General features: G+C 46.5%; 1 protein-coding gene and 1 pseudogene across 2 annotated transcripts in view; both read right to left on the bottom strand.

The window, feature by feature from the left end:
* Nucleotides 1-13,986, bottom strand: part of TBC1D9 (TBC1 domain family member 9) — a 141,323-nt gene that overhangs the window by 18,308 nt on the left and 109,029 nt on the right. The gene's annotated exons all lie outside the window — the stretch shown is intronic.
* On the bottom strand, nt 5-8,798 carry LOC116529015 (annotated as a pseudogene).

Genomic DNA, 13,986 nt, shown 5'->3' with positions numbered 1-13,986 from the left:
GGAAAGGAGCAACATTGATGTCTCTGAAAACACCTGTTACGGCACACAATGTCCTGTCTGCAGAATGCCTGCAACACACTCCTGACACATGAAAGAAATGACTTGTCACATGACAGGCATCCTACACTACACCTTTAGTTGCTGTTTTAAAGCCATCGAGCAACCAGACAGAAATATCTGGAAATTCTCGGCATCTTATTAGTTGAATTAAATTTCAGAGTCAAATGTACCTTTCTCAAGTCATCAAGTTTGTCAAGAAGAGCTAAATAAGGCTACTTGTATGTGAACAAACACTTCAAAGAAAGAATCTCAACTAGCAGAATGGTCTAAGGCTAACAATTGGACTAGGAGATTGGAAGAAACCTCCAACCCTGTGTGAGGCTTCCTGCTTCTGACCACTAGGTTCAAGAGCATCTGTCCATCTGGCCCAGAAATGCATGCTGTGTGTCTCCTGATGGCGGACACTGGGAGCTAGCCATCTCTTCAAGCTCCCTAGTGCTCCCTTAATGTTTGTTGTCAAAAGCCAAACCAGTCTGTCCGTCTGAATGCAGAATTTGTAAGGTTTTATATCTCTTAGTGATGCAAAAGAAAGACAAAGAAATCCTGCTTAAAGCATGAAGCTCAACCCACAGAAACAGTGACTGCAACAGTTAAATATATTTGGGAATCAAAAAGGTATCTGAGGCAGGTCTCAATCAGCTTAGAGGTTATTTTGCCAAGGTTGAGGACATGCCTGGGAAAGAGAGCTGCAAGTCACAGTAGAATATGTGGCTTGCACATTTTCCAGGGAGGATTTTTAAGACTTCCGTATTTAAAGGGGAAAAAGGGGGGGAAAAAAAAGGAGGGTATGGTCACATTCTTGTGAGGCTTTGATCACTGCTCACTGAATACACATGTTGTATGTGAAAAGATGGGGTAGATGAACAGTCAACTGTGTAATTGTCTGGCACTCAGTAAATCTGCATTTTACATAAGATAAAGTAAACATACAGTAGAGGAAGATGTGAAATATGACCTGACCTTAGGGTGGGGGGTTTGGGGGAAGTAGGTGGAGGTAATTTCTAGTCTTCTGTTGTTTTATATACCTGTGAAGAGCTGTGAGTTTACATTGTCAGGGTGAGGGAGGCCCCCTTGGGAGACATGAGGCCTTCTATCTTATAGCTATCTGTCCAGGAACAAAAGGAAAGGCAGCTTTTTCCATGACTCAGTTTCCAAGCATAACTTTTCCCTTTGGCAAAGTGAGTTTGGGGTCCTGAGATTTTGCTTTCCTTTTGCATATTTAAAGGATAAAGAAAAAGTTGACAAACAGCATCAAGAGTTGGCAAAGATATGGTGCAATCAAAACTCTTATATACTGCTGGCTGGAGTATCAGTTGGTAAAACCATTCTGGAAATCTGTCTGGCAGTATCTGCTGACTGAGCCTTCTTATGAATCTTATGTTTCACTACTAAGTATATGCCCCAAAGAAAAGCATATATGTGTGTGTGTATATATATGCCATATATATATATATTTTTTTTTTTACTGAAAGAAATGTGTTAGAATATTAACAATGACACTATTAACCAAAAGCCAGGAACCACTCAAATGCCCATTCAGAGAATGGATAAACGGCAGTCTAGTCACACAATCGACTACTATGTGGCAATGAAAAGAATAATATGTTTAAATCTTATCATCATAATACTAAGCAAAAACCAGAACTAAAAGAGCATATTCTGTAAGATTCCATTTATATTTATATGACGTTGAAAAGAAATTAAACAATCTATGCTTTTAAAAGTCCGGAGATTTATTAAGAATAATTGGATGGACAGTGACACGAAAAAGGCACCAGGGGCATTCCATGTTGCCACCTTTTGATCTGGGAAAATGCTTACATGAGTGTATGGAAACAGAGGCTTTAAAAAGACTGCCTTTATACATTCATACCACACAAAGGCCTTTAGACCTCTTTATCAACACTACTCCTCAGGAATTTGCAACCATTTTTATCACCTGCACTTTCGTTGTTGTTATTAAACATGAACTCGATATGTTTAATAAAGCTTAGTGTTACCAAAATTGCGGTATAAACATCAAGTCACATGCCCACATGATGGAATTCCATTTACAAAAAATATTCCTCGGGAAGCCGCCACATCCACTGGGCCGTGCTCAAAGAGAGCCCAGTCCAAGCCTGGGGTCTCTGGGTGGGCAGAAAAGGTGAGTGCGGGGGTGGGGGGAAACTCAGGGTAGGGGGAGGAGGGAAAGTAGAGAAAAATGCAGACTCAGAAGCAGTCCATGTAACAGCTCAAAAAGCACTAGCCGGTGATATTATCACAATGATACAGTGCAAATCAAAGCAAAGTAGAAATAACTCGGCTGATACAGCAGGCTATGCTGCCAAGAACCCAGATGGTGGCCCTCCTGCCGCCATCAGCACGCATGGGCTTCCTCACCCACCATCTCTCTAGAGCGTTCACTTGCTTCCCTCTCACTCACTTACATGCACTCTCTCGCTAGGAAACACAGAAGGTATTTTGTGTTTGGAGCTAGTAACCTTGGTCAAATGAGTCCTCTGAAACGTCTCTGAAGGAGGAACGTGCCTCGGCCTCTCAAAGCAGAAAACAAAATGGCTGCTTCCTGCCGGTGGCTGGCTTGGGTTTTAGAGTCAGGAGGCAGGGGGCATCAGGCCCCTCTTGGTCAGCTTGGCGCTGCCAGCCGCCTTGCTGTTCTTTGCCACCATGCCACACAGGAGGGAACGTGTCAGTTTGGAGCTGGAGGTGCCTTGAGTGGGCCACTTATCCTTCAGGGATTCTTCCTGTTCCTCCGAGTCCGTATTGTAAGAGTAGCTGCTCACTTTCAAGGTGAATGGGGAGTGGGCTGACTTCTAGCCTTGAACCTCACCTCCATCTTCCTGGCTTTGGTGACCCTTGTGTGTTTACCTTCTCTGAAGGATTTCAGAGACAGGCGGAGGCCCATGGCCAGCACCTTCCTGTCTTGCCCAGCAGGCTGTCATAAAGAGCCAAGTACATGCCACAGTCCCCCCCGCCCCGCCCCCAGTTTTCAGTTTTTCCCCCGGCACTTCCGAAAACCTGAAGGGCGACTTCAACTTGTCCTGCTTGGTGAGGGAGAGGGCCTTGATGAGCTTGCTTGCTAACTGCTCCTGGTCACTGGCCATCTTCTTTTTAATCTTTAGCTGACTTAGGAAGTCAGACGAAGCCTCGTGTTCATCCCAAGTCTGGTTCTTCCCCCGGCTTTCTTCATTCCTAGGAGGGCACTGTGTTCCTCCTCGGGCCCCTTGTGTCTCTTCCTTATCCCTGCTCCCAGCTCACAGCCATCTGATGTCAGCAGAGACTTGCTGCTCAGCTTTCTGCTACTGCTGCAGCTCTTCCCTCTCTTGCAGGAGGGCAACAGGGCTGTCAGGGCATGGGTCCACTTCCGTGGCCTCCCAGGGCCTCTGTGTGCCAAGCTTCTATGGGGCTCCTCACAAGTGCTGGAGTCTCCGCGCTGCTCCTCCTCCTACTGGTGCTGGGCCTCAGCCAGCTGCATCCGGAAGTCCAGCTCCAGGGCATCCCTGTCCTCCAGGGAGGACTTCATGGCGTACCTCCACTCCTTCTTCTTGCACATCCAGCTGTACTTCTTGTTGGGCTTCAGCTCCAGTGGGAGCCACGCGTTCTTGGGCAGGTCTGCCACAGGCCCAACCAGCGCCTCCCTCAGCATGTCGCTGCCAGCTGCCAGCAGGCTCTCCAGTGAGGGCCGTGCCACCAGGGCCTGCTCCACACCACCTGCCTCCTGGTTCCTCCTTTCCAGCTCTTGTTCGGCTATCTCGCTCAGCAGGGTATGCTGTGCAGGAAGCTCTGCCTCAAGACCAGGTTCTCAGCTCCTTCCAGCTTCTCCAAGGCCTGGGCTCCAGCATACCTGGGGAGGGCAGAGGCCTGGCCTGGGGAAGCTCTGCAGCCACTGCCAGGGAGCTCATGCCAGCCAGTGGGTCCTCCAGGCTGGGCAGGAACTGGTCAGAGCTTGTCTCTTCCAGGGAGCAGGTGCTGCCGGGCACAGGCTCAGCCTCCTGGGGCTCTAGGCTCTGGAACTATCCCTTCCTGGCAGGCACGTCACAGTCTGACACTTCTAGGCTGGGCTGGAGCTCGCTTGGAGCACTTCTTTGGGCACTGCCTCCACCAAGGGCACCACCACAGGCACACCCACCAGCTCCTCATTGGCTTCCATGAGCGTCTCAGGTGTCAGCTGCATCCCCAGGTCCAGAGCAGCTGTGCAGGGTTCTGTCCGGCCCGGAGAACCCACCCGTGCTTCAGGCCCCTCTGCAACCGCCCGCAGGGCTCGGGCTTCCACAGCATGCCGTGGCAGCTTCGACTCCAGAGTGGGCAGCTCTGTGGGGCCTTCGTCCATGTCCTCCACATCCGCCTTCACCTCCTGCTCAGCCAGCTGCTCTTCCTCTGGGCCCTCCCACAGCGGCTTTGGGATCTTGCAGGGGGTGAAGTGGATGGGCTTATCTTCAGATGAGAGTGCCAGATGCTTGGGCCCATCAGCCAGGAGCGGCACATCAGGGGCCAGGCTGTCTGCGTCAGTAGCCACTGTGGGCTCCAGCAGGAAAGGGCAAGGCCTCCCATAGTGCAGTGGCAGGGCTTGGAACTGGTACCAGGGAGGGATATCTGAGAACAAGGGCCTGGAAGGGGCTGGGGGCTTCCTTCTCCAACTCCAAGTCTTTCTTCTTGACCACATTCTCAGGGCCCTCCTCGAGGGTGATACCCTGGGTGGGTGGCAGGGAGGCGGGTGGCAGGGTGAGAGCTGGAAGTGGCAGGGTAGATGTAGATGGGAGGCTTGGACATGGTCTCTAGCTTCTGGATGACCTTGGCCTTCATGGCAGCCATGGGGTAGGCACAGGGCTACTGCAGCAGGCTCATGGTAGGCCAGGCCCAGGGGGCTTCTGAGGCAGCAGCCTGGGGCTGACAGTGGCCAGGCCAGCCTTGCACACAGCCTTCAGGTCTTTCTCCATCTCCGCCTGGTGGTCCTGTGCCTTCAGCTGCTCCTGCACCAGCTGGGTGCTCCTCTGCAGTTCCAGGGTTGGGGCCGCCTGCTGCTGCAGTACAGGAACTCCTGTTGCTGTAGGAAGCGCTGCTGTGAGAAGAGCTGCAGCTGCTGGGTACGGTGCAGAGGGCTGCAGCCCCGGCAGGTACAGGGAGGGCCAGAGGGGCGGCATGGTGGCCCGCTCCATCGGCTCCGCAAAGTGAGGCATGTGATCGCTGGGAACAAACACTAGCTGGTGTGACTGGGGATCCCTGACAAACTGGTAGGCCAACGGCAGGGAGTCCTCCAGGCCGGGTGGAAATGCAGGGGCCATGCCCTGGTGCAGAGATGGGGGGCCAAGCTGTAGGGGTGTGTGGTGAGCCACATCGACGTGCTGGCCCAGTGGGCCAACCAGGGGTGCGCGGCCAGATGGGCCAGATGGGCGCGAGCCCGCCAGCGCCAAGCCTCCAGTCATCATGAGGTTGGGATTCAGGCTGTTAGGAGGCAGGCGGGCCAGGTCAGCCAGCTCCTTACTATCTCAGCTGCTGCTCCTGCTCCTGGTCCAGCCGCACCCCCAGAAGCCGTTCCTCCTGCTGTCTGGCCAGATCATCCACACAGTCCTCATTTGCTCCTCCATGCCTTTGACATTACTCAGCAACAGGGAGAGCTCCTGGTCTGCCAGCCCAGGGCCCAGCTGGCTACTGTCGCCACTGTCCTTCTGCCACCCCATGGCCACTGTAATGCCCATGGGCAAGTGTTGCACTTCTGTCTCACCCTGGGTACTAGAGCCCTCGTGCCTGAAAGCCTTGGTGCTCTTGGACCTCTTGGGTCCTGCTTCAGCTGCCTGCTGCTGCTGGCTGCTATCACCTCCACTTTTAACTACTACTAAGCCACTATCCTCTTGCAACAGCCTCTAAATACATCTCCATGCTTCCACCACACAAGGCACCATGATCTTTTCCCAGTAGTAAGAGTGGTTCTTCTAAAACCAGAGTCAGACAACACTCTTCCTTTGCTTAAAATTTCAGTGGTTTTTTGTCCTCTTTTAGGATAAAATTCCAAGGCCTCTAAGCCTTTCCACCTTTCACAATGCCCTCTCTGACCAGCCACCAGCAACATCTTCTTAATCCTCATCAGTTCTAGTGGCCCTTTCTTGTTCCCCAAGTGTGTCATGTAGGCTCCCTGCCAGCCAGGGCCTGGGCACTGGCTGCTGGCTGCCCACTCTGTGCTTCTCTCAGGCAGTGCTGTGTTGCATCCTCCATAGCATCTTTGTCTCTGCTAATTGTCATCTCACCAGAACAATAAACCCGCAAAGAAACAGTACGTCCCCACCCTTCACCGTGCTCTGTTCCTTCTTACTTGTACTTAGCACCGCCTTGCGTTTGTTTTTTTTTTTTGCTTAGTAAATCTCTCACCACTTACTCTATGGCAGAGACTGTGTGACTAGGCCATGAGCCAAGAGCAGTACTGATTCACATGTAAGTGCTCGACAAATATTTGCTGAACTCAGGGGGTCCTCATGATCATCCCAGGAAGTAAATGCTCTTCCTATCCCCATTTCAGCTCAAGGAAATGGGGATAGGAAGCTCAAGGAAAAAAGCTCAGGGAAATCGAAGTTTACAAAAATCACTAACTTGCCCAAGTCTGCAGAGCTGGTAGGTGGCAAAGCCAAGTTTCAACCCAGGTCATCTGATTCGAGAACTTGTGCCCTTGACTCTATCCTGGGGGACTCCCTAGGACCTTACCTCTCTGACTTGCTGCTCAGCACAGTAGACACTCAATAACTGGCTGGGGATGCCAGATTCAACGAATAAAAATATAAGAAATACAGGAAGCCCAGTTAAATTTGAATTTCAGAAAAACAATGAATCATTTTTTACTATAAGTATGTCCCAATCAATATTAAATAATCCTATATTTTTTCTGACAACCCTATAAATGGCACCTCTCTATAGATCCGTCCATGTCGTGGACTCTAAACTATCACATTTCCTAAAAGTTAGATTTACTGCAAAAAAGACGATGCCTTTCTAGTGACTTTTACTTTCTCTCTGTTTTGAAAGGACTAAGCCAGGGAATGCAGTTTTGGCCCAGATATCTATTACTTTCAGATAATCAGAGCAAAAGAGGACATTGACATCTCTGAATCTACCCAGCCCATCTTCCACCAGCACTGTGGTGAGTGGGTCTCAATCTTAAAAAGCAGGACTTATGAAAGAAATTTTGTATCTCCAAATTAGTTTCTTCCATAGGCCTTGCAAAGGTAGAATCAGATTCTTCTCAACAATGAAGATGCAATATTTATTTGCAATGAAAAGCTGGAATTCAAGCGTTAGTAGGGGCTGCCATTAATGATGAAAAGCAATCATATTTAATTCACTCTGGTGTTATATCTTTTGCTAGAAAAGAAAAACTCTCAAGGAAGGTAAGTCTTTTGATCCAAACAGAAAAGCAGTGAGCTTCCATTGCAAATTACATACCTAATGATGAAGAACTGGATTTATTATTTCAAACTGGCCATAGTATGCCTGTGATCAATAAAAAACACTAGCTGTGAGACAGACGGAAAGACAGTTTTATTGTACGTACAACTGTTAGGGACATTAACATGCCATTTCATTTGCACCTCACAATAACTTTAGTGAGTCCAGACTGCTAACTCTGTTTTACATCTGGGCAAACCAAGGCTTGGAGAGGCTACTTAAGTCCTCCAGAGTTCCACAGTGGCTGGGCTGCAAGTAGTCTGAGACTCAGATAACTAGTTCTGTAACTCCACCAACTACCATTCTATCATAGGCAGTAAGTTCTTCCTTGGCTCTGGGTAGAAAAGAACATAAATGCTGGAGCTAGAAAAAATTTGATTCAAATTCTTGTTCTAATTAGCTATGTGATTGGGCAACTCAGCTGAGTCTTCTGACCCTGTTTCTTCCTCTGTAAAACGAGACCCAAAGCTGTCCTTGTAAAACTGTGTTGGAGATAAAGATACATTAATATCAAGTATCAATAATAGTAACTAATATTAAACATTGGCTTGGTAATCTTTTGCAGGTTGCTAAGCAAAAGAGCTATTTCCTCCCAAGCTGACATTCAAAAAGCCCCGTGTGTCTCATATCTAATTAATATCAACTGGAAATGGATTCTGCTATTTGTGAGGCAGGGCCCCTTCCTCAGCCAGGCCTCTGCAGCTTCCTAGAGACAGAACACAATGACCCTTCTCTCTGGAGCAAATGGTCCCAATCTAAAAGGAACCATGGACTCCATGTTCCTGCTTGGCTATTTCTGGAGAATTTGTAAAGGAATGTGAGCAATTATAATGACATAGGGGTCTCTCCCCCATCTCCACTTTGGGAGGGGCTCTGCTAGAAGGAAATGCCAAAAATAGGACAAACAAAACTTGGTTCAGTAAATGCTGCAGCCCACACTTCCCATTACCCAAAACAAAGGCACAGGTGTGGATATAATATCTTCTCCCAGGCACGGCATATTCCAGGTCCTTGAGAAGCGCTAGTTCATTAATGTAACAATAATACTTGATCCAGCAAACAGAATTTATGCTGGAGGTAAGGGAGCCTACAATTATTTTAATTTTCTAAAATTTCCCTTCCTTAAACACTAAAGAAAATTATCCATCTTTGTTTACATCTCTTCTCCAACTCAACTATTTAAAAATTTTGTTTTGATGTAATCCAACTCCATTTTTATCTGAATGTTTCTGCGGCCTGTTTCTAATTTTTCAGTTTAATTTCTAGCATCTTTATGGGAAGAAAGGTATTTTTTTTTTTTGGAGACAGGGTCTTCCTCTATTGTCCAAGTGGGAGTGCAGTGGCATCACGGTTCACTGCAGCCTCAACTTTCTAGGCTCAGATGATCCTCCTACCTCAGCCTCCTGAGTATCTGGGACTATAGGCACATGCCAACATGCCTGGTTAACTGTATTTTTTGTAGAGGGGGAGTCTCCCTATGTTGCCCAGGCATGTCTCAAATTCCAGGGCTCAAGTGGTCTGCCCGCTTTGGCCTCCCAAAGTGCTGAGATTATAGATGTGAGCCATGGCACCTGGCCAGAAAGGCAATTTTCAAAGCAGACAGTACTTCTTTTTGTTGCTTTGCCCCTGTGGTTACTGATACCAACCAACAAATTGGTATGTGGCCCTTCATTTCATACCACCTTCCCCCATTCTGCAGGCAGATGTTCCCTTTCTCTCCCCCAGACTTAGAACAAAGAGCAAGTAGCTCAGATAAAGGAATGAGATGGAGAGGAGTCTGTCTCAAGTGTATGTTCTGTGGCCCCTCCCACCCCACCATCATTCCTGAGCACAACAAGAGTTCCCCTAACCATGCTGGGCAGTGTTTCTGTGATTTACTTTATCTTTCAAAGCTTACCCTGGGTTACTAGGAAGACAAGGATGGATGAAGAACAGATACAGATTTTTAAAAGAGACCAACCACAGGGTCAAGCTCAATCAAGTTCAATCAGCCCTTCCTTTCTAAATCTACAAAGAGAACTTGAAATCTTTAAATGCTACCCAGCAAAACAAAACAACAACAAAGCTCAATTTAAGTCCCAGGGCCATGGAATGATATGAATGAGTCTGCCCACCACAGGGAAATTTACTGAAATAAAAAGAAGGCATTGTTTCTAGTATGCAAAGTCTATGGTTTATTTCTATTTTAAAATAAAACTGGGTCATCAAATTATGCTCAAAATGCCTCTTCCGTGTTTCTGAGTTTGTGGGGTTATTTTCTCAGCATGCAGAATGGGGTTCACTACTGTTAGAAGAAGGCTGAGCACCAGTGACACCTGAGAGAGACTCCTGGATCAGAAATAACTCCAAATACTTAAGGTAGTAAACGAGCCTCTGCCTTGGATGACTGGGTGAGAGAGAAGAGAAATCAATGGAATGTGAGGCTTTAGGGTATAGAAAAGCATAATACTGCAGGAGGCAGAGCCCAAGAGACAACAGAGGGATTCTCAAACACAGGGGCTGGGAAGGAACAGCCCCCTACACTCCACCTTGACTTCTATGATGGTGGCATCTGACTGCACCGTGTACTTGTGTGTTAGTGGGGAATAGATGTTCAGAATGGCAGAAGAGGAGGGTGAGGGGGGAAGAGGAGGCAGGAGGTGACAAGAAGGGACAAGGATATGAATTCAGGCGAAGACTCTGGTGGAGTTCCACGTTTGCTGAATGGACGGCCCTCTCTAGGGTACTCTGATCTCTAAAGAGTCTGAATCCATGACTCTATTCTCATCAGGGAACATCCTCATAACTCCGCCAGAAGTGGGCCCATGTTTTGCATTTGAATACAGTATTTATATTTTACTTTAAAATATATCATTTAATATTTTATGCTCCTCTAGGTGCCATGTCTTTTGAGATCTCTTGTCTACAGAAATGGCTAGAGAAGCAGTTGTCACATAAAGTAAACATGGAAATTACAAAAACCATTTAATTTCCATATCCCATATGAACTATTAGCTGTAGTGTGAACATGCTGCCGATTAAATTACAAAAAAATAGCTCTAAGCACAGTGCCCATATCACTATATTTTTACCTAGAATGTATTTTGAAAGCTGCTCTCAAGCAGAAATCATGAACAGGCAGCCGGTAGGCTAGAAAGTCCACAATGAATATTGTTTGGCCCATGGAATATTATAAAAGATAGGAACATTCATTATGCCTGTAATCCCAGCACTTCAGAAGGCCAAGATAAAGCAGATCACGAGGTCAGGAGTTTGAGACCAACCTGGCCAATACGGTGAAACCCAGTCTCTACTAAAAATATAAAAACTAGCTGGGGATGGTGGCACGCATCTGTAGTCTCAGCTACTTGGAAGGCTGAGGCAGAAAAATTGCTTGAACCTGGGAGAATGAGGCTGCAGTAAGCCGAGATTGCATCACTATGCTCCAGCCTGGGAGACAGAGCAACGCTCTGTCCAAAAAAAAAAAAAAGGAACATTCAAATAAAATAAAGATGATTTTCAACTTCTCTTGAACAATTAAAAATTCTGGCAGCAATGATTCCTTGCCTCAGGTGCTAAACAGACTGTCCACTCTAGAGGTCACAGCTGTCTAGTTCCCTAAGCCCACCCTTTCCTACCACCTTTGCTCCCTGCCCCATTGTTAAGTGCCTTGCTGAGTGACACCACAGTCATGTGAATTTGTAACTCTCCTCTATAGTATTTTCTTTTACTTTCTTTTTTTTGAGATGGAGGTTTGCTCTTGTTGCCCAGGCTGGATCGCACAGTGGTGTGATGTCAGCTCACTGCAATCTCTGCCTCCCGGGTTCAAGTGATTCTCCTGCCTCTGCCTCCCGAGTAGCAGGGGTTACAGGCACCCACCACCATGCCTGGCTAATTTTTTTGTATTTTTAGTACAGATGTGGTTTTGCCATGTTGGCCAGGCTGGCATTGAACTCCTGACCTCAAGTGATCCATGTGCCTTGGCCTCCCAAAGTGCTAGGATTACAGGCATGAGCCACCATGCCTGGCCTCTAGAGTATTATCTTTATATATACGTCATTAACTAAAGCTCGGCTTCTATAAAGAAGACATGCTTTTGACAGCTGGGCATTGTAGAAAGGGCACAGTATCACTGCCACATGTATCAAGTGGAACACATAGCAAGTCCCAGGTTTCACAGAAATTTTGTAAAAACCAATGGCCCTCATCATCTTCATCAGCAATATAGGGAAAACAATTCCTACCTCTTTGGAATGGTATAAGAATTTTAAGCACATATAGGTAAAGCAGTTAGTATGGTAGTTTTATTATTCCTAGTATTATTGACAAGAGGAAGATAAAGAGGAGAGAAAAAACATGCTTTAAAATCAGCAAAACCTGGCCAGGCACTGTGGCTCACGCCTGTAATCCCTGCACTTTGGGAGGCCAAGGTGGGCAGATCACTTGAGCTCATCAAGATGAGCTTGGCCAACATGGTGAAACCCCATCTCCACAAAAAAGACAAAAATTAGCCAGGTGTGGTGGTGCACGCCTGCAGCTACTCCAGAGGGTGAGGTGGGAGGATGGCCTGAGCCTGGGAGGTAGAAGTTGGAGTGAGCTGAGATGGTGCCACTATACTCCAGCCTAGGTGATAGGGCGAGACATTGTCTCAACAACAACAGATCAGCAAAGCTTGCTAATGTTATAACTGAGGTTCCATTAACAACCGGTGAGAACTAACTTACAGGTCCACATTTTCTTTTGAGGCATAAACAAACTTTTAAAAATTAAACTTAAAATTCAAAGCTATAGATTAGCAAAAAAAAAGTGCCATGCCTAAAACTCATTTTATCTGTTAGAGACACACAATGAAGAATTTATCTGTTACAGATACATTCTTTCACAGGTAAAATAATATACTGTCTGGAGTTTAAGTTACTCCAGGGGGAAAAAAAATGTGGGGAGGAGGAATAAAATAAAACAAAGATCGGAAAAATGTTGATAATTGTTGGGACTGGATGATGGGTTAAAGGAATGTATTATGTCATCTTTTTAACTTGTATTGTGCTTGAAAATATCTATATGTTAAAAAAAGGAATTAAAACAATTCATGCCAAGTGCTGATAATGTATCCCCAGGGCTGAGCATGATACCTGCCATAAGAAAGGCGCTTATACAATCTTAAAGATTTTCTTGGCTGGGCGCAGTGGCTCACACCTGTAATCTTAGCACTTTAGGAGGCCCAGGTGGATGGGTCGCTTGAGGTCAGGAGTTCGGGACCAACCTAGCCAGCTTGGTGAAACCCCATCTCTACTAAAAACACCAAAAATTAGCCAGGTGTGGTGGTGCACGCCTATAGTTTCAGCTACTTGGGAGGCTGAGGCATGAGAATCACTTGAACCCAGGAGGTGGAGCTTGCAGTGAGCCAAGATCAAGCCACTGCACTCCAGTCTGGGGGACAGAGGAAGACCCTGTTTCAAACTAAAAAAAAAAAAAAAAAAAAAAAAAAAGATTTTCTTAATACAGGAATAGACAAATGCTGTTTCTAGCGTCTCTTGGGTCTTTCCCATATACAACCATACTATCTTTTTTGCTTGTCTATTACTTCAGCTCTCCCCCTCCTCCAATTTGTTGCACAGGAAGCACAGACAATGTACTTCAAAAAGAACGCTCTTCAGTCTCCAGTGGCTGTTGGAAGCCTTCCAAGTCAATTAGTGGTTTCAAGACTCCTACTAACCAGCTCCGCTGGACCTGCTGATTTCATGACCATTGGTACATCCATAATTCTCTCTCTTCGAATCCAGATAAGCTCCCTTCGTCCTGGCTGTAATGCAAAGGAGCGCTCACTTGGATACTGGCTGCCACTTTCTAGCTGTACAGCTGGGAACAACTAGCTCAACCTCTCCTAACTTACATTTTCATCTTAAAATGCATTGACATTTACATGGCAGGCTGTCTATAAGGTACCCAGCACCTTGTCCCACACATGGCAGGCTCTTGATGAATAACAGCTATTATAGTAATCATTAATAAGCCAGGGACACATTACTCTAAGCTTTCACAAATGCCTATCTTCATAAATTGTGCCTTCTGTTTTATTAGCCACATCCTTGCCCTGCTTAACACTTTCAGACTAAACACACTGGGCTGGGCCATCTCAAACATGAAGTGGCTCTGTGACAACTGTGTACCCACTGGAAGGCCTATTCACATCCTCTTGTGCCTTCCAGGAGGGGCATCTCAGGCTATCAATCAAACTTGAAGGTTGGGACTTTTGTCTTCTACTTCTATATAACTCTGCCCAAAGTGCAGGCTTCACACAAGGGTCTACATAGAAGAAAACTAGAGTCTCATACTACCTACACAATTCCTTTCAACAGAGGCTTAGGGGAACTTATAATGAGCGAGATTTTCCCTGTGAGGTATACACAAAGTGAAGTTACCAATATCAGACTGATTTCTAGCAACCTAGGGAGCCCTTAACCAAATCTCAAAAGATGAATGTGGTTTCAGGATTTCCTTCCTATGTTTCAATTG

This window comes from Sapajus apella, unplaced genomic scaffold, assembly GCF_009761245.1.
Source record: "Sapajus apella isolate SASKATOON/1434 unplaced genomic scaffold, GSC_monkey_1.0 scaffold61, whole genome shotgun sequence".
Lineage (NCBI taxonomy): Eukaryota > Metazoa > Chordata > Mammalia > Primates > Cebidae > Sapajus > Sapajus apella.
This window is presented reverse-complemented; position numbering and strand designations above follow the sequence as displayed.